The sequence below is a fragment of the Schistocerca nitens genome, chromosome 4, assembly GCF_023898315.1.
Source record: "Schistocerca nitens isolate TAMUIC-IGC-003100 chromosome 4, iqSchNite1.1, whole genome shotgun sequence".
NCBI lineage: Eukaryota > Metazoa > Arthropoda > Insecta > Orthoptera > Acrididae > Schistocerca > Schistocerca nitens.
In genome coordinates this window covers 318752062-318776662 of record NC_064617.1, presented here as the reverse complement: position 1 = coordinate 318776662, position 24601 = coordinate 318752062, and the positions used below count along the sequence as shown (strand labels likewise).

The 24601-nt window shown below is 41.2% G+C and overlaps 1 non-coding gene across 1 annotated transcript; it reads right to left on the bottom strand.

Annotated features, from left to right (window-relative positions):
• Window positions 1–767: 767 nt before the first annotated feature.
• Window positions 768–839, bottom strand: Trnai-uau (transfer RNA isoleucine (anticodon UAU)). The gene has a single exon. It is a non-coding gene; the product is annotated as a tRNA-Ile (tRNA).
• Window positions 840–24601: the final 23762 nt, after the last annotated feature.

Below are 24601 nucleotides of genomic sequence, written 5' to 3'. Positions count from 1 at the left end.
ATACACTACATAAAGTGTGCTTCACATTAATATATACACTTGAGTATAACATTGTGATTTGATGATGTGTCTGTTTATAATGAGCAGCTGTTAACAATAAAGGATTCTGATAAACTTTGTGCAGCTGGCAGTGGTAAGAACTGTATAATACTGCCTTCATTAGTCAGAATATTAGGGTTGGGGGATGAGAAGTTATACATTGGGAGACAGCATAAAAACAATGGCCCATGACAAATAATAACAATGTATCATCACCGTAGTAACACAGTGCATTTGTCTTGAATAAATTTTGGAAATTGTTTAAACTTTATGTATGAAAATATAAAAGTGAATTAACACACAATCCACAGATGGCTCTTGCCAGATTATTTCCTGGACTGTCTGCAGCAAGGAAGATCTTTCAGATCCCTCTCTGTCAAAAAATATGTATGTATGTATATGTATATATACTGTTGTCTTTAAGATTTTCATTGATATTTTACAATTTATAGCATTGTTCAAATTTGTTTTCATAATATTATAATCAGCACACTGCTTTTAAACTGTTGAACCTGACATCCACTGCCCCTGTAATTCAAAATTGCAAACCACGTCATTAGAGTTTAACCGTAAACAGAATATTGAATATTTCCACATAAAAAATTGACAGTAGAGTTGAGTTTGTGTGGAAAAGAAAATACTGTGAAACTATATGGTTCCAAAGACCTTTTTAAGTCTCGTACATCTGTGATGTATATATGCAGACTTAAGTGCCAAATGAAAATTTGTACCAGGGCCGGGATTCGAACCCAGGCCATCTGCTCATAAGGCAGATGTGCTAACCACTATGCTACCATGGTGCTGTGGCCCTGTACAACTGCACGAACTGCCCTAGCATATGTCCCTCCTCAGTCCAAAGCCCCAGTCCCTTCTCAGCCGCTGGCCTTTGTGGCCCAGCAGTTCTAGGCGCTTCAGTCTGGAACTGCGCTACTGCTGCAGTCGCAGGTTTGAATCCTGCCTCAAGCATGGATGTGTGTGATGTCCTTAGGTTAGTTAGGTTTAAGTAGTTCTAAATCTAGGGTACTTATGGCCTTAGATGTTTAGTCCCATAGTGCTTAGAGCCGTTTGAACCATTTTGAACTTCTCAGCCCACTTGGTATTCCCCCCCCCCCCCCCCAAACTCGAACAGTATTGCAGTCTGCATGTTTACAACATGGATCTTTGATCTTTGAGACTCAAAAAGATCTCTGGAACCACATAGTCTCTTTTTATAAAGACCTATGCCTGGGTTTCAGGCAGGATCCCTGTTTTCATTCGATGTTGTGTTTCTACTCCAATGCAGTTGGAGAGCCTGTGCATTGCAGCTGGAGAGCCTCTGCATTGCAGTTAGAGTTTAGGAGGAATACCAAGTGGCTGAGGTGTGAATGGGAATTTGGATTAAGGAGGGAGGCATGCTAGGTAGTCTGGCAGTTGTGCAAAGCCACAATGCCAGAATGGCTACTGGATAGCATGCATCTGCCTAGGAAGCAGGAGACCCTGGTTCGAATTGTAGCCTTGGTACAGATTTTCATTTCTCACTTCAGTTTGCGTATGCAGATCATAGAAAATACTGTTTGTACTTTATAGATATAGCCCATTTTTTCAGTCATTTTTCCAGAAAATAATCATACCACATTTCTTCCATTTAACATACAAGTAAATGTATAGGTAAGGAAGAGCTACATAGTGTAATTTGAAAAATTAACACATTTGCTTTGTATTTAGTAAGACAAGCAACTACAACCACGATCCTGGCTTTTCAGTCAAATTAAATTCAGCGAAATAATTGTGGAACAAATCAGTGAACTTCAGTGACACAAAATGATATTAGTAAACTCTGTTCAGAAATGATGAATTTGCAGTGTATGTATGTTGTGACAAATGAAAATTTCTGCCCGGCTGTTGTAACCCAGGTTACCTGCTTATTGCAAATAGTCATCTTAATCAATTAGACTATATGAGTGGATCACTCAGACTGGCTCAAACATTCAGTGCCACTTGTGGTTTTCTACTGCTTTTCTGAACAGAGGCACTCTTTTTGGGGATAATATCAGAGGAATACATATGATGAGGACTATGGCTCACACAGCTGTAGGGATATGCATCAATGAAATCCACTGAAAGAAATTAATGGAATCAATTACATGAAATTGTATCTATGAAACTGTTCAGAAATACTTGACCTATGACATACTGATTGTCATGATTTATTAAAAAGTTTTCCAGACAGCTATTCGAACTTAGTGTGTCACAATTTTTTATTGTCTGAGTTCCATTTCCAGTAAGGAAGCTGCGTTTATTATGGAATGGCATTGGAAGTAATATTCTATGTGAATAAGATTTCTGTGGCTGAATACCTCTCTCTGTGTTCACAGAGAAAAATGTAGTGCCTTTCAGCTGTGCCCTAAAACCCATTTTCTCTTGTGTGATTCCACCATATTTCGTATCTTCAGGAAGTAATTGAGAACTACTCTTGCACTGTGTGTCATTAGTATGCATCATATATCATTGAAGATTGCCCCACAAGCCATTAATTTCTATTATCAGCCACACTAAAGATGAGAAAATACGCTTACCAGTCACAGCTATTTTCAATTCACACAATCTGAAAATTTATGTACTGATCCTGTACCCAGGTTGTGTCAAATTAGCTGTCAAAAAAATCTTAAGTAGAAAGATCAGTCTCATGTATTGGTACCTGGAAAAAGTATTTTTTCGTTTTTAAAATAAACATTTCAGAATATAGATCCATAGCAAATTCTTCTTATTTAGGTCACCTTGAAAATGAAACAAACGTGTTTAACTTTATGTATATAATAAATTTAATTTGTAAATTTAATTCATTGATAAACAACTTCAGTGAGTCTCTGCCAGATGAGTAATCACAGAAATGTTAACTGCTTTGCAGCAGAAAAGCAGTAATCCCTTTAGATACGAGGGTGTTTTTTAGAGAGAATTAAAACCTGCTCTTTACTTTGTTTTAATCACCAGCAACTTATGTTGTATTTTCTGAAAGAAAATCAGAATTGTCATGGAAACTAAAATGTTGTTTTATAGCTTGTACCCCTCCTAATCTTCAAACCTCTACTCGATCTCCATAAATAGTCTTGCATTTGTTATTCACGTGTTCCATGGGTCGCAATTCCTGCATCTTGCTATGATTTAAAACTAATCTGTTTTGCCGTCATAGTAAATCAGCCTCAGCAAAAAGTATAGCAACATACTGACTTTTAGGATGTTTTTTAAAAAAATACCAATGCTCCCTTCTCTCTCTCTCTCTCTCTCTCTCTCTCTCTCTCTCTCTCTCTCTCACACACACACACACACACACACACACACACACACAGATATATATATATAAAAACAAAGATGATGTGACTTACCAAACGAAAGCATTGGCATGTCGATAGACACACAAACATACATACAAAATTCAAGCTTTCGCAAACAATGGTTGCTTCGTCAGTAAAGAGGGAAGGAGAGGGAAAGACGAAAGGATGTGGGTTTTAAGGGAGAGGGTAAGGAGTCATTCCAATCCCGGGAGCGGAAAGACTTACCTTAGGGGGAAAAAAGGACAGGTATACACTCGCACACACACACATACCCATCCGCACATACACAGACATTGTGTTTGTTTGTGTGTCTATTGACGTGCCAGCGCTTTCTCTTTCCTCATTACCTTAGCCAGCTTCATCCTGACACACAACTTCTTCACTTTTGAAGGCCAGACATACCAACAATTACAGGGAACAGCCATGGGTACCAGGATGGCCCCCTCGTACGCCAACCTATTCATGGGTCGCGTAGAGGAAGCCTTCTTGGTTACCCAGGCCTGCCAACCCAAAGTTTGGTACAGATTTATTGATGACATCTTCATGATCTGGACTCACAGCGAAGAAGAACTCCAGAATTTCCTCTCCAACCTCAACTCCTTTGGTTCCATCAGATTCACCTGGTCCTACTCCAAATCCCATGCCACTTTCCTTGACGTTGACCTCCATCTGTCCAATGGCCAGCTTCACACGTCCGTCCACATCAAACCCACCAACAAGCAACAGTACCTCCATTATGACAGCTGCCACCCATTCCACATCAAACGGTCCCTTCCCTACAGCCTAGGTCTTTGTGGCAAGCGAATCTGCTCCAGTCCGGAATGCCTGAACCATTACACCAACAACCTGACAACAGCTTTCGCATCCCGCAACTACCCTCCCGACCTGGTACAGAAGCAAATAACCAGAGCCACTTCCTCATCTCCTCAAACCCGGAACCTTCCACAGAAGAACCCCAAAAGTGCCCCACTTGTGATAGGATACTTTCCGGGACTGGATCAGATTCTGAATGTGGCTCTCCAGCAGGGATACGACTTCCTCAAATCCTGCCCTGAAATGAGATCCATCCTTCATGAAATCCTCCCCACTCCACCTAGAGTGTCTTTCCGCCGTCCACCTAACCTTCGTAACCTCTTAGTTCATCCCTATGAAATCCCCAAACCACCTTCCCTACCCTCTGGCTCCTACCCTTGTAACCGCCCCCGGTGTAAAACCTGTCCCATGCACCCTCCCACCACTACCTACTCCAGTCCTGTAACCCGGAAGGTGTACACGATCAAAGGCAGAGCCACGTGTGAAAGCACCCATGTGATTTACCAACTGACCTGCCTACACTGTGACGCATTCTATGTGGGAATAACCAGCAACAAACTGTCCATTCGCATGAATGGACACAGGCAGACAGTGTTTGTTGGTAATGAGGATCACCCTGTGGCTAAACATGCCTTGGTGCACGGCCAGCACATCTTGGCACAGTGTTACACCGTCCGGGTTATCTGGATACTTCCCACTAACACCAACCTATCCGAACTCCGGAGATGGGAACTTGCCCTTCAATATATCCTCTCTTCCTGTTATCCGCCACTCATACCTCACCTGTCATTCGACAACATCTTTGCCTCTGCACTTCCGCCTCGACTGACATCTCTGCCGAAACTCTTTGCCTTTGAATATGTCTGCTTGTGTCTGTATATGTGTGGATGGATATGTGTGTGTGTGCGAGTGTATACCCGTCCATTTTTCCCCCTAAGGTAAGTCTTTCCGCTCCCGGGATTGGAATGACGCCTTACCCTCTCCCTTAAAACCCACATCCTTTCGTCTTTCCCTCTCCTTCCCTCTTTCCTGACGAAGCAACCATTGGTTGCGAAAGCTTGAATTTTGTGTGTATGTTTGTGTGTCTATCGACCTGCCAGCGCTTTCGTTTGGTAAGTCACATCATCTTTTTCATGCCTTCGCCCTAGCCAGATTACACTCCCATATTTTATTTTCTCAGGCCTGTCTGACATTTGGCATCACCCCCAAAGGCCTCACACTTAAAGTTCCCATCTCTGGCTGCAACCCCTCTCTCCATCAGTCCCTATACCAGTTCCAAACTGAACAATCCGTTGCCCTCACCCACCTAATCCTTCACCTACACATCCACTCAGCCAATCAACACACCCGTCAACTCCTATCCTTAATAAAAGTCCTCAATCTTTCCTCTCCCACATCCACACCGGCTGTTCAGACCATTCTCCTACAGGCCAACCGCAAATTAGAACAGCATGCCACCCTCCACCGTAAAAAACTATCCAATCTCCTGGTTTCCCACCTCCGGAAAGGCAACTCACTCACCCTTCACAACCTTTCCAGCAAACCTCAACCTCCTCTCATTGCACACAAACCCAGTCTCTCCCATCTACTCAATCTCCCACTTCCAGCTCCACTCCCTCCAAAACCTCAAAATTCCAATCAACAGAATCTGGTACCACAACACCCCAATTCAGTAGTTAACCTTTCCTCCAAACCTCTCTCCCAATCCAAAACCTCTGTCCTATCCAAAGGCCTCACCTTCAGCCCCACTCCTAGCTTTAACCAAACAGCCCTCGTCAAAGATTTACTGTCCTACACCCGTACTCTCTGCTGGAAATATCACTTTGCCACGAAGAAAAATGATCCTAATCCTACTCCTAATGATCCAACTCCCCAAGACACTATCCAAATTGAACCCTGCCTGGAACAGTTCCGTCCTCCGTCACAGCGGGACCCACCTCCTCTTCCTCAAAATCACCCTCTCCTAACCTTCCAGGAATTTCTGACTTCCAGCCTTGCCTCTCAATCCTTCTTAAAAAACCTTAATCCTACTCCCAACATCACCACTGCTGAAGCCCAGGATATCCGTGATCTGAAGGCTGACCAATCCATCGTCATTCTTCCGGCTGACAAGGGTTCCACGACTGTGGTACTTGATCGTCAGGAGTATGTGGCTGAGGGACTGCGTCAGCTTTCAGACAACACTACTTACAAAGTTTGCCAAGGCAATCCCATTCCTGATGTCCAGGCGGAGCTTCAAGGAATCCTCAGAACCTTAGGCCCCCTACAAAACCTTTCACCTGACTCCATCAACCTCCTGACCCCACCAACACCCCGCACCCCTACCTTCTACCTTCTTCCTAAAATTCACAAAACCAATCATCCCGGCCGTCCCATTGTAGCTGGTTACCAAGCCCCCACAGAACGCATCTCTGCCTACATAGATCAACACCTTCAACCCATCACATGCAGTCTCCCATCCTTCATCAAAGACACCAACCACTTTCTCGAGCGCTTGGAATCCCTACCCAGTCTGTTACCCACGGAAACTATCCTTGTAACCATTGATGCCACTTCCTTATACACAAATATTCCGCATGTCCAGGGCCTCGCTGCGATGGAGCACTTCCTTTCACGACGATCACCTGCCACCCTACCTAAAACCTCTTTCCTCATCACCTTAGCAAGCTTCATCCTGACCCACTTCTTCACTTTTGAAGGCCAGACATACCAACAATTAAAGGGAACAGCCATGGGTACCAGGATGGCCCCCTCGTACGCCAACCTATTCATGGGTCGCTTAGAGGAAGCCTTCTTGGTTACCCAGGCCTGCCAACCCAAAGTTTGGTACAGATTTATTGATGACATTTTCATGATCTGGACTCACAGTGAAGAAGAACTCCAGAATTTCCTCTCCAACCTCAACTCCTTTGGTTCCATCAGATTCACCTGGTCCTACTCTAAATCCCATGCCACTTTCCTTGACGTTGATCTCCACCTGTCCAATGGCCAGCTTCACACGTCCGTCCACATCAAACCCACCAACAAGCAACAGTACCTCCATTATGACAGCTGCCACCCATTCCACATCAAACGGTCCCTTCCCTACAGCCTAGGTCTTCGTGGCAAACGAATCTGCTCCAGTCCGGAATCCTTGAACCATTACACCAACAACCTGAAAACAACTTTCGCATCCCATAACTACCCTCCCTACCTGGTACAGAAGCAAATAACCAGAGCCACTTCCTCATCTCCTCAAACCCGGAACCTTCCACAGAAGAACCCCAAAAGTGCCCCACTTGTGATAGGATACTTTCCGGGACTGGATCAGATTCTGAATGTGGCTCTCCAGCAGGGATACGACTTCCTCAAATCCTGCCCTGAAATGAGATCCATCCTTCATGAAATCCTCCCCACTCCACCTAGAGTGTCTTTCCGCCGTCCACCTAACCTTCGTAACCTCTTAGTTCATCCCTATGAAATCCCCAAACCACCTTCCCTACCCTCTGGCTCCTACCCTTGTAACCGCCCCCGGTGTAAAACCTGTCCCATGCACCCTCCCACCACCACCTACTCCAGTCCTGTAACCCGGAAGGTGTACACGATCAAAGGCAGAGCCACGTGTGAAAGCACCCACGTGATTTACCAACTGACCTGCCTACACTGTGAAGCCTTCTATGTGGGAATGACCAGCAACAAACTGTCCATTCGCATGAATGGACACAGGCAGACAGTGTTTGTTGGTAATGAGGATCACCCTGTGGCTAAACATGCCTTGGTGCACGGCCAGCACATCTTGGCACAGTGTTACACCATCCGGGTTATCTGGATACTTCCCACTAACACCAACCTGTCAGAACTCCGGAGGTGGGAACTTGCCCTTCAGCATATCCTCTCTTCTCGCTATCCGCCAGGCCTCAATCTCCGCTAATCTCCAATTTCTATTTGCCGCCGCTCGTACCTCACCTGTCTTTCAACATCACCTTTGCCTCTGTACTTCCGCCTCGACTGACATCTCTGCCCAAACTCTTTGCCTTTACAAATGTCTGCTTGTGTCTGTGTATATGCGGATGGATATGTGTGTGTGTGCGAGTGTATACCCGTCCTTTTTTCCCCCTAAGGTAAGTCTTTCCGCTCCCGGGATTGGAATGACTCCTTACCCTCTCCCTTTAAACCCACGTCCTTTCATCTTTCCCTCTCCTTCCCTCTTTCCTGACGAAGCAACTGTTTGTTGCGAAAGCTAGAATTTTGTGTGTATGTTTGTGTTTGTTTGTGTGTCTATCGACCTGCCAGCGCTTTTGTTTGGTAAGTCTCATCACTTTCTTTCTTTTTAGATATATTTTTTCCACGTGGAATGTTTCCCTGTGTTATATATGTATGTATGTATTTATATATATTCTTTGTGTGTGAGGAATGTTTCCTGAAAGTTTAGCCGTACCTTTTTGTAACACCCTGTGTGTGTGTGTGTGTGTGAGGTACGGCTTAACTTTCAGGAAACATTCCTCACACACAAAGAAAGAAAATACGTTATGTGGACATGTGTTCGGAAACCTTTTTGTAACACCCTGTGTGTGTGTGTGTGTGTGTGTGTGTGTGTGTGTGTGTGTGTGTATAATAGAGGGAAACATTCCACGTGGGAAAAATATATCTAAAAACAAAGATGGTGAGACTTACCCAACAAAAGCACTGTCAGGTCGATAGACCTGGCAGCGCTTTTGTTGGGTAAGTCTCATCATCTTTGTTTTACTTTGAAAATGCTGTAGAAATAGCACCAGTGTGCAGAATGACGTCAAATTGTAATGGAATATTGTCAGAGAAGGGGGAAAACGTATGGCAGGAGAAGGAAAAATTTATGAAAATTTATCAATAGATGGCGCTGTATGTGTCAGAATATGTAAATGAAAACACCTGTCATACGCACGACCCACTGAAGTTACTATAAACACACTGGATACACGGCTTTTCCTCCTTTTGCGTCTGTGACGTTCACCTTGATTGCCACAATGCAGGATTGTGCTTTGCTTGTGAAGCGGTATTACAAGAATAATGACTGTGCACACGTCACTCTGCAGAAGTTCCGGACACTGAAGGGTTTGAAAAAAAGCCTTGGTCTGATGACTGCCATGGGTCTGGAGAAAAGGATTCAGAAATTCTAAAAGACGGTTTCCTTGGTGTGCAACCTGGTAGAGGGAGGAAACAAATTGATTCAACATCGGTGGAAGCAGTAGCCACAGCAACTCAGGAGGAGATGAATGATAGTGGGCAAATGTATAGAGCACGGAGAATTGCCCAAACATTGGACATACCAGTCAGCATGGTGCGTAAAATCCTACGAAACATCCTTCTTTGCTATCCATCCAAAATTACCCATGTGGGCGAGTTGCTTCATGTTGAACTGCCAGCAAGAGAGACGTTTGCTTTAGAATTTCTTGCTTGCGTGGAAGTGGGCAATGATTGGCCGTAGAAGATTTTTTGGACAGACGAAGCCCACTTCCATCTGACAGTATATGTCAATACACAGAATTGTCGAATTTGGGCAACAGAAAATCCACGTGCAAATCAACCAGTACCACTTCATCCTGAAAATGTCACTGTGTGGTGTGGGTTTACGGGATCATTTATCATAGGGTCATATTTTTTCGAAGAGACAGGTGCTTCCAGTCCCGTTACCTGTGCCGTCACTGGTAACTGCTACGAGTGTCTTTTGCACAACCACATCATTCCAGCTCTCCAGCAGCATGGATGTGTGGATGGGATCATTTTTATGCAAGATGGCACAGCTCCGCACATTGCAAATCCAGTTAAGCTTAAGCAGCTGCTGAAGTGCCATTTCGTAAATGCTAGATTTATCAGTCGCCATTTCCCCACAGCCTGGCCGTCCTGATCACCTGATCTTAATCCATGTGACTTCTGGCTGTAGGGCTATCTGAAAGATGTTGTGTTCAGTGTTCTGACTGCAGTGAAGGGATGCATTGCCCAACACATACTGAACGTGACCCTGGTAACACTTCGATCAGTTGTGGAACATACTGTTTTGCCATTTCAACTTGTTGCAGAAAATGGTGGACAGCATATTGAACATGTTTTGCGCCAGTCACACGGAAATTAATAATCCAATTTGATTTTGACTGATGCTTTTTATCTGGTTTTTGGCATCAGGACAATTAAAAACCGATGCTTTTTATGTGGTTTTTAGCCTCAGGACAATTAAAAACGTATTTTTCCCATCTGATGCAATATGACCTTGCCCTGGTGGATGGGTTTACGCAACTAACAGTGTCACACCTGTATACCGATGCACAGTGAGTAGTACAGTTTGTTTAATGCCATACATACACCTTAATCATTGCTGTGTGCTTTATTTGTCATTTGTAGTTGACCAGTATTAAATTATGATAAGCCAAGTGATTGATAGTGTAATTCATTTCTCCTTCTGCTATTATATTTATGAATGTTGATGTTGTTGTTTTCAAGCTGTGATTGATTGTTGACAACAAACATCATTAGGGATTAATTTTATTGTGAGGCTGTTTTGTCAGCATGCCCAATTGTTTTTTGTCAGCATGCCCAACCATTTAAAGAGCTTTCTACAAGAGGCTTGTAGTCTACACCCTCCTTCCTACTTGAAGCTTTTATCCACATTAGTCTTTTATGAAGGTTTGAGAGGAGCAGTATTACAATAAACTTGTTAGTTTATTTAGCTTTTCATGTAGAGTTGGCTCCAGTTCTTCTTGTCTAGGGGTCTGTTTCTTGAAGCTGAAAATGTGATACTTTAGGTCCTCATGGTTGAATTGATCTAAATAAATTTGAAGATTGTTGTTTGTTGTTACATTAATACATTTTGTCACATTTTAGTATATCATACAGTCTTCTGATTTTTCACATTAACAAAGCTGAAATTACATTGTTTGCACAGAATACAAAAAATACATCCAATCACAACAGAGGCATGCATACTACTGTCTCACTCAACAGAAATAACAATATTCCAAAGGGTTCACAATTTTTCTTCACAAATGAATTTCTAGTAGTTTCTGTTACATTATTACTTTTGATTATTATTTTATAAATGAATCCAGAAATTAATAACACAAATTTTAAGTGTGCCAATTGTTCTTAATTTCAAATGTTTCAAAAAAATAATTTTAAGTGTAAATTCAGAGCTAGTACTTACCGATTATAACATCGAAAATACAGTAATTCCTTTTCATCAATTTTAGCTTGAAATGTAATGTACTGTGTATAAAATTATATGAAAGTGTTCAGAAAAGTAACTGAGATAATACTGATGTGTCCAAAATTCAAAATAATACTGGTATCGACAACTACTGTTGAGGAAAAGGAATGCTAGAGGACGCTGTCCCATTACAGGCTCTAAAGTGGACCCCACACATTATTCTTATTGCACACTACTATGCAACAAACACCTTTATCACCCAGTGATGAGTTACACCAGAAAATGTTATGATAAAACATTAGAAAATGAAATTGGGAAAAGTAAGTAACCTTTTTTGACACTTTCAGCTCCAAAACCTGATATTATCACTAACACAGAAGTCGCAGAACTTAGAAGCTTAAGATGATCTGTAATAAATGACTTCCATTTCCAGTTCTTATCAATATAAACACCTGAGACTTAAGAATATTCTCTTTCAATTATTGATTTACCCTCATGCATTATTTGTAATTATGTGGTAAGGCTTTCTGCAGAATTGAATTGCATATATTTGTTTAGTGTATTATCTGAATCCAGTGACAGTTCATTTGGAGAAGATTGCTTATTAGTTTTTCAAGAAAATATTATTTAAAACATAAAGTATACCAGATTAACATTTAAAGCAATAAAATTTAATTCAGAATTGGAGAACATTAAATATGACATTGTGCAATATTTTGTGTAGTTCCTTTCTATGTTTGTCTTTCACAAGTGACTTATGCAGGTCATTAGGGGTGGCTAAAAAAAGCAGCAACATTTGCTGAAGACCCGTATTGAGTATTCCAGGCACAGCAAAGCTAGTAGCTGGTTTTCTGTAAATAATGTAAGTTGTGTTTTTTTAATAAGCATAAAATTACATAAAATATACATCTTTTGGAACTATTAGTTCAGGTTGGTGAAGGTTTAAAAGAAAGGACAGGCCACTTAGATCCTAGAATGAGATGGATTCACCTGTTGTGCTTCATTGTTGTCTCCCCTGTGTCCTCACAGCAGGTAGATCTCTCTTATTCTGGGGTGTGAGCGATCTGCGTATACTTTTTCATCTTCTCTGACAAAACCACCTCACCTTCGCAAGGAAGGAAGTAATAGCACCAAAAGCTAGGAGAGTTTCGCACACTTTTATGTTTTATCAACATTATAAAAATTTCACTTCCTGAAGATAAGCACTAGTGAGGCATCTATATTATAATTTCATAGTTTCCAAATTTCCTTGTAATGTAAAGATTGTAGTTTAATTGGATAGATAAATAAAATCTACTCACCAAGCAGCACCATGAGAAACATATAGAGGTCAGAGAAAAGTGCAAGCTTCCAGAGCCAGTGGCTCCTTCTTCTGGCAGAAGGGCTGAAAGGGAAGGAAGTGGGACAAAGCAAAAGAACTAGCAGGCTTTAGGAAATAGGAAGAGTTTAGAAAAGTCAGCCAGAACCCCAGGCGACTTATCTCAGAGGATGAGAAGGAAAGACATTGTTGGGGACCGCGCTGGATGAGACTAAATCTGACAGCTTAAAAGTGGAAGAAAGGGTAATATGCAAGATGGAGAAGACAAAGCGTTGTGCACATGTTAACAAGAGTGGAAAGCTGAGTGCATTATATGTGGGAGGGATAGAGGGTGGAGAAAATAAAAGGTCAGAAAATTAAAGATATAGAAAACTAAAAAGAAATAAGGAAAGGAATGGTTACTGAGAATAAATACTGAGACTGAAGAAATTAAAGAAAATAATAAATGTGCATTAAGGCCAGTTGGGTAGTGAGAACCGAGGACATATTATAATGCCAGTTGCACCTGCAGAGTTCTGAGAAACGTCTGGGAGAACAATCTAGGTGACACGTGTGGTGAAACAGGTGCCAAGGCAACAACAGTCATGTTGGAGAGCATGCTCTACAGCACGATATTGTGTGTTGCCAGTATACATACTATGTTGCCCGTTCATCCTAACTGATGACTTGGCAGCAGCCATACCAGTTCTACAGCTGAACAGTTTATACATAACAGCTGGTACACAAAACATGTTGTTTTGCAGATGATTCTCCATGAAATAGTATGTTTTGCCATTTACAGGACTGATGTACATTATGGCGAAGTGTACATAGGGCAAGTCTTTCAGTGGGGACAATCACAGGGATAGAAGTCATAGAGTAACAAAATGAGAGCAGAAGGAGCATAGGAACTGACCAGAACACTGCAGAGATAGAAGGGGGACTGATGAAAAGTTATTCTGGATGTAATGGGTGAAATGTTGGACAGTATGGAGCTCATTTCAAGGCATGATTTTAGGAAGTTGTAGCCTTGTTGAAGATACTGATTAATTCATTCAAGACCAGCATAGTACTGCGTGAAAAGAGGTATACTCCTGAGTTGTTTTTTTGTAGGGAACAGCAGTACCAGGATTGGACATGAGGGCCTGGGAATCTGCTTTTGAACTAGGCTGATGGGGTAATTATGTCCTGTGAAGCAAGGCTGAGGTGAGAGTGATGGTGATGAATTGCTGTAAAGTGTCTGCATCTGAAGAAATATGTTTGCCTCAAATGCAAAGGCTCTGTGAGGGGGAATGTTTGACATGGAAAGGATAGCTATTGTGAAAGTGTAAAGGTTATTGTTTGTTAGTAGGTTTAATGTGAAACAAGTTGTGTAACTAACCCTCAGTGAGGATGAGGTTAACATCAAGGAAAGTGGCATGTGATTCAAAATAGTACCATGTGAAATTTAATTGAGAGAATGTGTTAAGAGACTACAAAAATTTTAATGGGTCAGCCTCACCATGAGTCTATATGGCAAAGATGTCATCAGTGTATCTAAATCAAACTAGGTGCGGAAGTCGGATTCCAGCAAAGCCCCTCCAACTGAGCAATGAAAAGGTTGGCATAGAAAGGACCCATTATGGTTCCCATTGCAAGGTCTCTGACCTATGTGTTTGTCTGCCCCTCAAAGGGAAGCCAGTTGCTGGTACACACAAAGTTGATTAAAGTGAGCAGGAAGGTCATCATAGGTTTAGTAGCATGTGGGTGCTAGTTGAGGTAAGATGCAGCAACAGACGGATCACATACATGGGGAATGCTGGTATGCAGGGAGGTGGTATCAAAAGTGACAAGTAAGGTGTGTGGTGGGACTGGGACAGGCACAGATTTCTGACGATCTAGCAAATGTTTGATGTCTTTAATATAGGAGAGGTGTCTTTGTACAGTAGGTTGCAGGTGTTGATCAACTAAGGCAGATATATGTTCGGTGGGTGCTTTGAAGTCAGCAACTATGGGGCAGCCAGGTTGATTGGGTTGGTGGGTCATAGGAAGAAGGTGAAAGGTGGGCGTGCATGATTTGGGTGGGGTAAGATGATCTATGGAATGGGGTGTTAGTCCTTGTGATGGGCCTGAGGTTTTAAAGAGTGACTGTAGGTCAGTTTTTATTACAGGATTGGGATGGCAGATTGATGGCAGATTCTGTACCTTTGTGTGTCAGAAGCTGACATAGACGCTCACTTAAGTGCCTCACCCCCCCCCCACCCCCCCGTAAACGATCAAACATGTTTGACAAAACCACTCTTATCTAACAATGGATTTACCAAGCAAGGGTGTACATATTCGAACTATGTTTGTCAGTTTAACCTCATTCTAAAGTGGATTCTGTTCATACTCATGAGTATTTTGACAGTAGTGAGAACAGCCATAAACTCAAACAGAGCAGTCTTGGCACTGACTTTATCACTGTGTTTGAAGACAAAGGGAATGGCTTAAAATAAAAATATACATGAAAATCTGCTGAAGGAAATATTGCTCTCAGAACCAGATGATTACCTCAACTTTCTTCAAATTGACAACGAAACTCTTAAAGCCTGTTAAGGCCCTCCTAAAAGGGCAGACTTGTCTGTCAAGTTTGCTCTTATCTGCCAACAGATGTGTGAATACAAGCCCATACACGTACCAAGAAAGCTTGTCAATTTAACCTTACTTTTGAAGCAGATGCTTTTTGTGTATGCTGTAATTTGGCACAAGTGGGAATGGCTACAAATCCAGATAATGCATTTATAACATTGATTCTGGCACTGTGTTTAAAGAGGAAGGAGGAAACCAGATGCTGGTCCTGGGAATGGTTTAAAATGAGCGAGAAATACAGACATGAAAACCTGTTAGAGGAAATGTTACAGTCAACTTTCTGCTGATGGACAGTTAAATGTTTAATAACTTGTTTAGCATTACTTTGCCCTCACACTGATAAAGAAGACACAAGTGTATCAAAATTTATTCTTTTTTACTTGGTCCTCTAATGACAGTTCATCAGAATACCACAACATGGGAACTTATAGCCCACATTGTTCATGGAAGAACTAGAGAACTACAGTTTCTTTTGTTTCATTCCACTCCAGATTGTATGTTACTGTATGTGTAAAATATTGATTTTGTTCCTAATCTCATCATGCATAATATATGACTGCGAAAGATGTGATTTCTCTAATAGTCAGTGTTGTATTGTTTTTATACTTGATCATAGATTCCATAGTTGTGTAAACTCACACTACATTGACATAAATTGTAATAAAACACACATGCAGTTAAACGATGACGCAAACAACGTCTGTCATCTTGTCAAACTTTCCATCAATCAACATTTCTCGCAAACATGTCAACCACAATCTGTGCTTGTCAGTTTGTCAAACAGGTCAAACAGCACCATACAAGGTCAAATATTTGACAAGCATAGTTACATTTGACAAAATATTTGATGTTTATGGGGGTCCTTACGTATTCCTGTCAATTCTGTACCAAAGTGATAGATCCCTTGTCCACTGGGACGGTAATGATGGAGTTATCAGTCTGTAGGGAATGAAGAGCCTGAAGTTCTGCAGAAGACAGGTTAGGGTCATGTTTTAGGGACCTGAGACAGGGTTGTGAAGCAATGCCGTATGTTAGGAATTCTTGAAAGGTTTGTTAGGGGTGACTTTGAGGTAGTGGTGGTAGATCAAGATGGGATCGTGGTCAAGAACTGTTCAAGGCAGGATTCAGTGACAGGTTCACTCTTGGAGAGCTTTTGGGATTGGGTTACAAAGTGATATTTACAAATTGACATTGCATTTGAAGGAAAGTAGGTCCTTTGCCAAAAAAGCATGATTAAATGTAGGTTTAAGGCTGAATATTACAGATAATTCAGGGGTGTTGAGTGCCTTGGATGAGAGGTTGAGAACATTGTACTGTTGTGGCTGTTACTTGCAATAGCTCTGGGAGGCAGTGAGGGTTGCTAAGAAGTTTGGCCAAGGTTGGGTTGCAGGAAAGGAGTGGTGGTTGATGTTGGGACTGTTTAGGAAACTGGACAGGGACAGGATGCAAAATATCACTGTTGAGAAAATTTAGGATTGGGTAGGTTAGCTTTCTGAGGTGAAGTCTGGCCTGTTGCTGCAATTTGAAGTTGCCTTGGCAGGTGATATCATCCAAGGACACATGAGGGGCAGGTTACTGCAGGATCATGTAGGAGGAGCAAAGTCTGCTAGAGTAGAAATTGGCAGATGAGAGATATATAAGGGGCATTTAAAAAAAAAAAAAAAAATAGCCGGAGGCATAATTACATAAACCAGTACCTGTATGTTAGAAGTATTGATTCTGGCTGTTGAGACACTTGTCCCACTGTGACACAAGGTGGTGAATGGCTGCCTCATAAAATTCCTGGGGCTGCAGTGTTAATCAGTTCCGCACATACAGCTGGACGTTGTCGTCCAAGGTGAATCATTTGCCCATCAGAGCCTTTTTACAGGGACCAAAAATGACGTAATCACAGGGAGAGAGATTTGGACTGTATGGAGGGTGGCCAAGAACCTCTCATTTGAATTTTTGCAGGAGTGCTGTGACTGTATTGGACGTATGAGGCTTTGCATTGTCATGGAGCAGAATGACCTCATGAATGAGATTGCCTGGTCATTTTGATTTGATTGCTTGGCGAAGGGTTTTGAAGGTTTGCGAGTAACGCTGGGCATTCACTGTTGTCCCGTGCTGCAGGAAGTGAATCAGAATGTTGCCATCTTGGTCCCCTTGAAAAGGCTCTGAGGGGCAAACAGTTCACCTCGGACGACGATGTCCAGCTGTATGTGCAGAACTGGTTAACATCACAGCCCCGGGAATTTTATGAGACAGCCATTCACTGCCTTGTGTCACAGTGGGACAAGTGTCTCAACAGCCAGAGTCAGTACTTCTAACATACAGGTACTGGTTTCTGTAATTACGCCTCCAGCTCATTTCTTTTTGAGTGCCCCTTATAGATCACACATTAGCTGGGTGAGTGCAAGAGATTGTTATATTTGAAACTGTAAAAGTGTCTGGTGTAGAGAAGGATTATGTCTGGGAACACAAACTTTCACTGTTAGATCTTTGCGAGGTAACTCCCAGCGAGAAGCAGGTTTCAAGAAACAGAACGTGAGACCTTGGTTTTGGTAGTACAATAGCATATTTTCAAAAGGAAAATGTGTATCTGCCTTAGTTGATCAACACCTGCAACCTATAGTACAAACACATCCCTCCTACATTAAAGACACTTAACTGTTTCCTAGATCAGGGGTCGGCAGTAATTTTATATGGGGTCCGGAAAATTTTTATCGAGGTCCAGAAGAATAACCTCTAATTCCTTACTAATTTTTTATTTTAATTTTTACCCACAAAATAATATGAAACACAATAGACAGGCATATTTGTATTAAAAAATCGAGAAAAAAGCTCATATTCCTTACTAATATTTTTTTTTTTTAATTTTTGCTGTCAAACTAATATGAAATACAATAAATGGGCATATTTGTATTAAAAGACCCAGAAAAAACTTATATTCTTCACTATTTTTCTTTTCACTCACAAAAAATATGAAATACAATAGACAAGTATATTTGTATTGCAAAAATCCAGAAAAAAAACAATATTAAGTACTATTTTTTATTTTAATTTTTACTCACAAAGTATGAAATACAAATGTATTAAAAATCAATGTGAGAAATTACATTCGTGTTCATGAGCTAGTTTCTGAAAGTTAGTTTCACGTGTGGAGCAGCTTATGTGAATAGTGTCATCAAGGTGGGCAGCCATTAATCCTGAATGATACTTTTTCCTCTAATAATTAATTTTTAACAATGAAATTTCACAAATATATATGGAACAAAACATAGCAGCCAGGTACATGGCTACTTTTTGCACTTTTCATATTTTTCTGGGCTACATTTATTCCAAAATTTTTCAGCAGGTGCAGTTTATAAGTTTGTTATGAAATGTCTTCCTGCAAGTGTATTACTCCATTTGGAGTAACGGCTTTCAAAAGGAAGGACAACTTCGCAGCCACATCTGTCCATTCTGAAGCTGGAGAAGCTACACAACAGCCTCTCTATCAGTGAAAAAGTAGGAATCTTGCTGCAGATTCCTTCCTAAGAATTGTCATAAAATTTGAGAGTACTGAAATGAAATGTATGTTTCAGTATTATTTTTCTATCCAAATATTGTTGGAAGTGAAAAAAAATCTTGATTTGCAATGTCTGTTTCCAAGGTATCCAGCTTGCGATGGAAAGGAGACACACTTTGTATCTGATAACATATTAATTTTCCATTTCCTTGTAGCTTAGTTTTGAGCACATTTAAATGTTTAATAATGTCTTTCAAGAAAGCCGCAGCTAGCGTACTGTGTTCATTTTCTAGTAACTCCAAATGGTTTCCTACTTCTTGTGAATCCAAGTTTTCTAAGAAAGATATTACTTCTTCCTTTATTTGCGAAAAGTGTTTAATCAGTTGACCTTTTCTTAGCCAACAATCATTGTTGCACTGTACTATGTCAGAATGCACTGAATCACACTCAGAAAGGAACTGTTTGAACTGTCTGTATGCAGAACGAGACCTTATAAAGTTAATCAGCTTGATCAACCTGCCCATTACTTCTTTCAGAGCCACACTAGGTTTTGCAAAAATGGCTGCCTGGTGAATTATGCACTGGTAAGATAGCAGCCCAGAATTCTTACCTTTGATTCTCTTTACTAGCCCTTTTTTGTTGCCGATCATCACTGGGGCCCTGTCAGTTGAAAGAGACACCATTTTATCATAACTAAGGTCTGATTTTGCCATGAAGTCATCAAAAGTCTTGAATAAATCTTTTCTGTGTGCCTTACCTTATAATGCCAATATTGTTAGCAATTTGTCCCTAAATTCTTTACTTTCAATATCCAAAAATCGCATGAAAATGGACATTTGTTCTTCATCAGCAATGTTGTATGATTCATCTAGTGCTATGGCATAGCAAGGCACCTTTTGCAGGAGTTTGAGCAAACTACTTTTATTGTCAAAAATCAAAATTTCAGTTCTTGTATTACTTCTTGCCAACAAAGAAATACCTTGAATTGCAAAAACATATTCCTTTTTCTCTTCAAAAAGTGTTTATGAAGCATCCAAAACACATGCATCACTGCCTTTGCAGATTTTTCGTGCACACTTGTAGAGTGAACTAAGGAGGTCATGCTTTTTTGTAAGAAGCTAGATATGTCTGGAGTTTTTCTTGATGAGCTTCAGTAGCCAGAGGAAAATTTTGATGCAACTGCTAATGAGCTGTTTTGTAGTGTTATTTTAAATTGGCACTTTTAACCAGAGTGACAGTTCTTTTGCTTATGAGGCAAACTGGAACAGTTTCAGGCCTATCAGGCAGCGTAAAATTATATTGCTCAGTTCACTGAATGAGGGCTTCTGTTTTCACCATCAACTTTTCACTATCAGTTTTTAGGATCCATGTTGATGCAAAAGAAACATTACAAGCCTCGATAATAACAAAATGCTCCATATGAGATTGCAACAACTAATGATGAAGAGGTGGTAAAATGTGTGTACTTTAGAGTTGTTGCCGGCCGCTGTGGTCTAGCGGTTCTAGGCGCTCAGTCCGGAACTGCGTGACTGCTACGGTCGCAGGTTCGAATCCTGCCTCGGGCATGGATGTGTGTGATGTCCTTAGGTTAGTTAGGTTTAACTAGTTCTAAGTTCTAGGGGACTAATGACCTCAGAAGTTGAGTCCCATAGTGCTCAGAGCCATTTGAACCATTTTTTTATTTTTAGAGTTGTTTTTTATAAAAATACCAGCACCTGACACACAACACATGCTGACACACTGTAAAGGAGCTACTTCCATGTCAAAGTGTGTGCTGCCACACACCACAGGAGCTGCACCACAAAGGAGCCGCTTTGTTGTCAAAGAGCGCTGCTGCCAAGTGAACTCACCCAAAGTTTCATGAAGTATTTTAAACTATCTTTCAAGTTATGAGCAGAAGAAATGGTGTTTAGATGAATATGCCTTCTCCAATGTAATAGAGGTTTCAGAGGTTGCCAGAGTCTGAAATCAATTTATACAATTTCCTTGTTCAGTAAATAAAATTCTTGTGTTGCAATTCATGTGTGCAAAGCCTTTATGTGGGTCGACATAACACGCTGCGCCAGTTGGCCATCTTACTTCCTTGCACCCTCCGCAATACAGTGCACTCTCCTACGCTGCACAGTATAGTAACTGTGTATTTAATCTGTTGTTGTTGTTGTTGTGGTCTTCAGTCCTGAGACTGGTTTGATGCAGCTCTCCATGCTACTCTATCCTGTGCAAGCTTCTTCATCTCCCAGTACCTACTGCAACCTACATCCTTCTGAATCTGCTTAGTGTATTCATCTCTTGGTCTCCCTCTACGATTTTTACCCTCCACGGTGCCCTCCGATGCTAAATTTGTGATCCCTTGTTGCCTCAAAACATGTCCTACCAACTGATCCCTTCTTCTAGTCAAGTTGTGCCACAAACTTCTCTTCTCCCCAATCCTATTCAATACCTCCTCATTAGTTACATGATCTACCCACCTTATCTTCAGCATTCTTCTGTAGCACCACATTTCGAAAGCTTCTATTCTCTTCTTGTCCAAACTTGTCATCGTCCATGTTTCACTTCCATACATGGCTACACTCCATACAAATACTTTCAGAAACGACTTCCTGACACTTAAATCTATACTCGATGTTAACAAATTTCTCTTCTTGAGAAACGCCTTCCTTGCCATTGCCAGTCTACATTTTATATCCTCTCTACTTCGACCATCATCAGTTATTTTACTCCCTAAATAGCAAAACTCCTTTACTACTTTAAGTGTCTCATTTCCTAATCTAATTCCCTCAGCATCACCCGACTTAATTTGACTACATTCCATTATCCTCATTTTGCTTTTGTTGATGTTCATCTTATATCCTCCTTTCAAGACACTGTCCATTCCGTTCAACTGCTCTTCCAAGTCCTTTGCTGTCTCTGACAGAATTACAATGTCATCGGCGAACCTCAAAGTTTTTACTTCTTCTCCATGAATTTTAATACCTACTCCGAATTTTTCTTTTGTTTCCTTTACTGCTTGCTCAATATACAGATTGAATAACATCGGGGAGAGGTTACAACCCTGTCTCACTCCTTTCCCAACCACTGCTTCCCTTTCATGCCCCTCGACTCTTATAACTGCCATCTGGTTTCTGTACAAATTGTAAATAGCCTTTCGCTCCCTGTATTTTACCCCTGCCACCTTCAGAATTTGAAAGAGAGTATTCCAGTTAACATTGTCAAAAGCTTTCTCTAAGTCTACAAATGCTAGAAACGTAGGTTTGCCTTTTCTTAATCTTTCTTGTAAGATAAGTCGTAAGGTTAGTATTGCCTCACATGTTCCAACATTTCTACGGAATCCAAACTGATCTTCCCCAAGGTCTGCTTCTACCAGTTTTTCCATTCATGTGTAAAGAATTCGCGTTAGTATTTTGCAGCTGTGACTTATTAAACTGATAGTTGGGTAATTTTCACATCTGTCAACACCTGCTTTCTTTGGGATTGGAATTATTATATTCTTCTTGAAGTCTGAGGATATTTCGCCTGTCTCATACATCTTGCCCACCAGATGGTAGAGTTTTGTCATGACTGGCTCTCCCAAGGTCATCAGTAGTTCTAATGGAATGTTGTCTACTCCCGGGGCCTTGTTTCGACTCAGGTCTTTCAGTGCTCTGTCAACCTCTTCATGCAGTATCTTATCTCCCATTTCGTCTTCATCTACATCCTCTTCCATTTCCATAATATTGTCCTCAAGTACATCGCCCTTGTATAAACCCTCTATATACTCCTTCCACCTTTCTGCCTTCCCTTCTTTGCTTAGAACTGGGTTGCCATCTGAGCTCTTGATATTCATAAAAGTGGTTCTCTTCTCTCCAAAGGTCTCTTTAATTTTCCTGTAGGCAGTATCTATCTTACCCCTAGTGAGACAAGCCTCTACATCCTTACATTTGTCCTCTAGCCATCCCTGCTTAGCCATTTTGCACTTCCTGTCGATCTCATTTTTGAGACGTTTGTATTCCTTTTTGCCTACTTCATTTACTGCATTTTTATATTTTCTCCTTTCATCAATTAAATTCAATATTTCTTCTGTTACCCAAGGATTTCTATTAGCCCTCGTCTTTTTACCTACTTGATCCTCTGCTGCCTTCACTACTTCATCCCTCAGAGCTACCCATTCTTCTTCTACTGTATTTCTTTCCCCCATTCCTGTCAATTGTTCCCTTATGCTCTCCCTGAAACTCTGTACAACCTCTGGTTCTTTCAGTTTATCCAGGTCCCATCTCCTTAAATTCCCACCTTTTTGCAGTTTCTTCAGTTTCATTCTGCAGTTCATAACCAATAGATTGTGGTCAGAATCCACATCTGCCCCAGGAAAGGTCTTACAATTTAAAACCTGGTTCCTAAATCTCTGTCTTACTATTATATAATCTATCTGATACCTTTTAGTATCTCCAGGATTCTTCCAGGTATACAACCTTCTTTTATGATTCTTGAACCAAGTGTTAGCTATGATTAAGTTATGCTCTGTGCAAAATTCTACAAGGCGGCTTCCTCTTTCATTCCTTCCCCCCAATCCATATTCACATACTGTGTTTCCTTCTCTCCCTTTTCCTACTGACGAATTCCAGTCACCCATGACTATTAAATTTTCGTCTCCCTTCACTACCTGAATAATTTCTTTTATCTCGTCATTCATTTCATCTATTTCTTCATCATCTGCAGAGCTAGTTGGCATATAAACTTGTACTACTGTAGCAGGCATGGGCTTTGTGTCTATCTTGGCCACAATAATGCGTTCACTATGCTGTTTGTAGTAGCTAACCCGCACTCCTATTTTTTTATTTGTTTTAAACCTACTCCTGCATTACCCCTATTTGATTTTGTATTTATAACCCTGTAATCACCTGACCAAAAGTCTTGTTCCTCCTGCCACCGAACTTCACTAATTCCCACTATATCTAACTTTAACCTATCCATTTCCCTTTTTGAATTTTCTAACCTACCTGCCCGATTAAGGGATCCGACATTCCACGCTCCGATCCGTAGAATGCCAGTTTTCTTTCTCCCGATAACGACGTCCTCCTGAGTAGTCCCTGCCCGGAGATCCGAATGGGGGCCTATTTTACCTCCAGAATATTTTACCCAAGAGGGCGCCATCATCATTTAATCATACAGTAAAGCTGCATGTCCTCGGGAAAAATTACGGCTGTAGTTTCCCCTTGCTTTCAGCCGTTCGCCGTACGAGCACAGCAAGGCCGTTTTGGTTAATGTTACAAGGCCAGATCAGTCAATCATCCAGACTGTTGCCCCTACAACTACTGAAAAGGCTGCTGCCCCTCTTCAGGAACCACATGTTTGTCTGGCCTCTCAACAGATACCCTCCGTTGTGGTTGCACCTACGGTACGGCCATCTGTGTCACTGAGGCACGCAAGCCTCCCCACAAACGACAAGGTCCATGGTTAATTTATCTATAACTAATCATTAAGAATCCTAATTATTTGGCAGTATCCTACTAGAAAAAGTTAAAATGGTGGTGCTCAAACAAATTGTCATCTACAGAAAAATATGGTTTTAAATAATTGGAGTAGATACTGACAGTTGCAAATCTCTGTCCTAGATCATCTGAAATCTGTGCCTATCCCAATCCTGTCACTCACCTTGCTTGTCAGCATTGATTCCACCTCACTCTACACCAACATCCCACATTTATGTGGTCTGTCTGTTGCTGAATGTTACCTCAGCCATCTCCCATCTGATTCCAAACCTATGACATTCTTCTTCCCCATGTTAATCAAATTTATACGTACCAGCAACTACTTTACCTTTGAGGGGCTGATATACAGAAAGATCAGTGGCACAGCCATGGGAACCACAATGACTTCTTCCTGTGCCAACCTTTTCACAGGTCACTTGG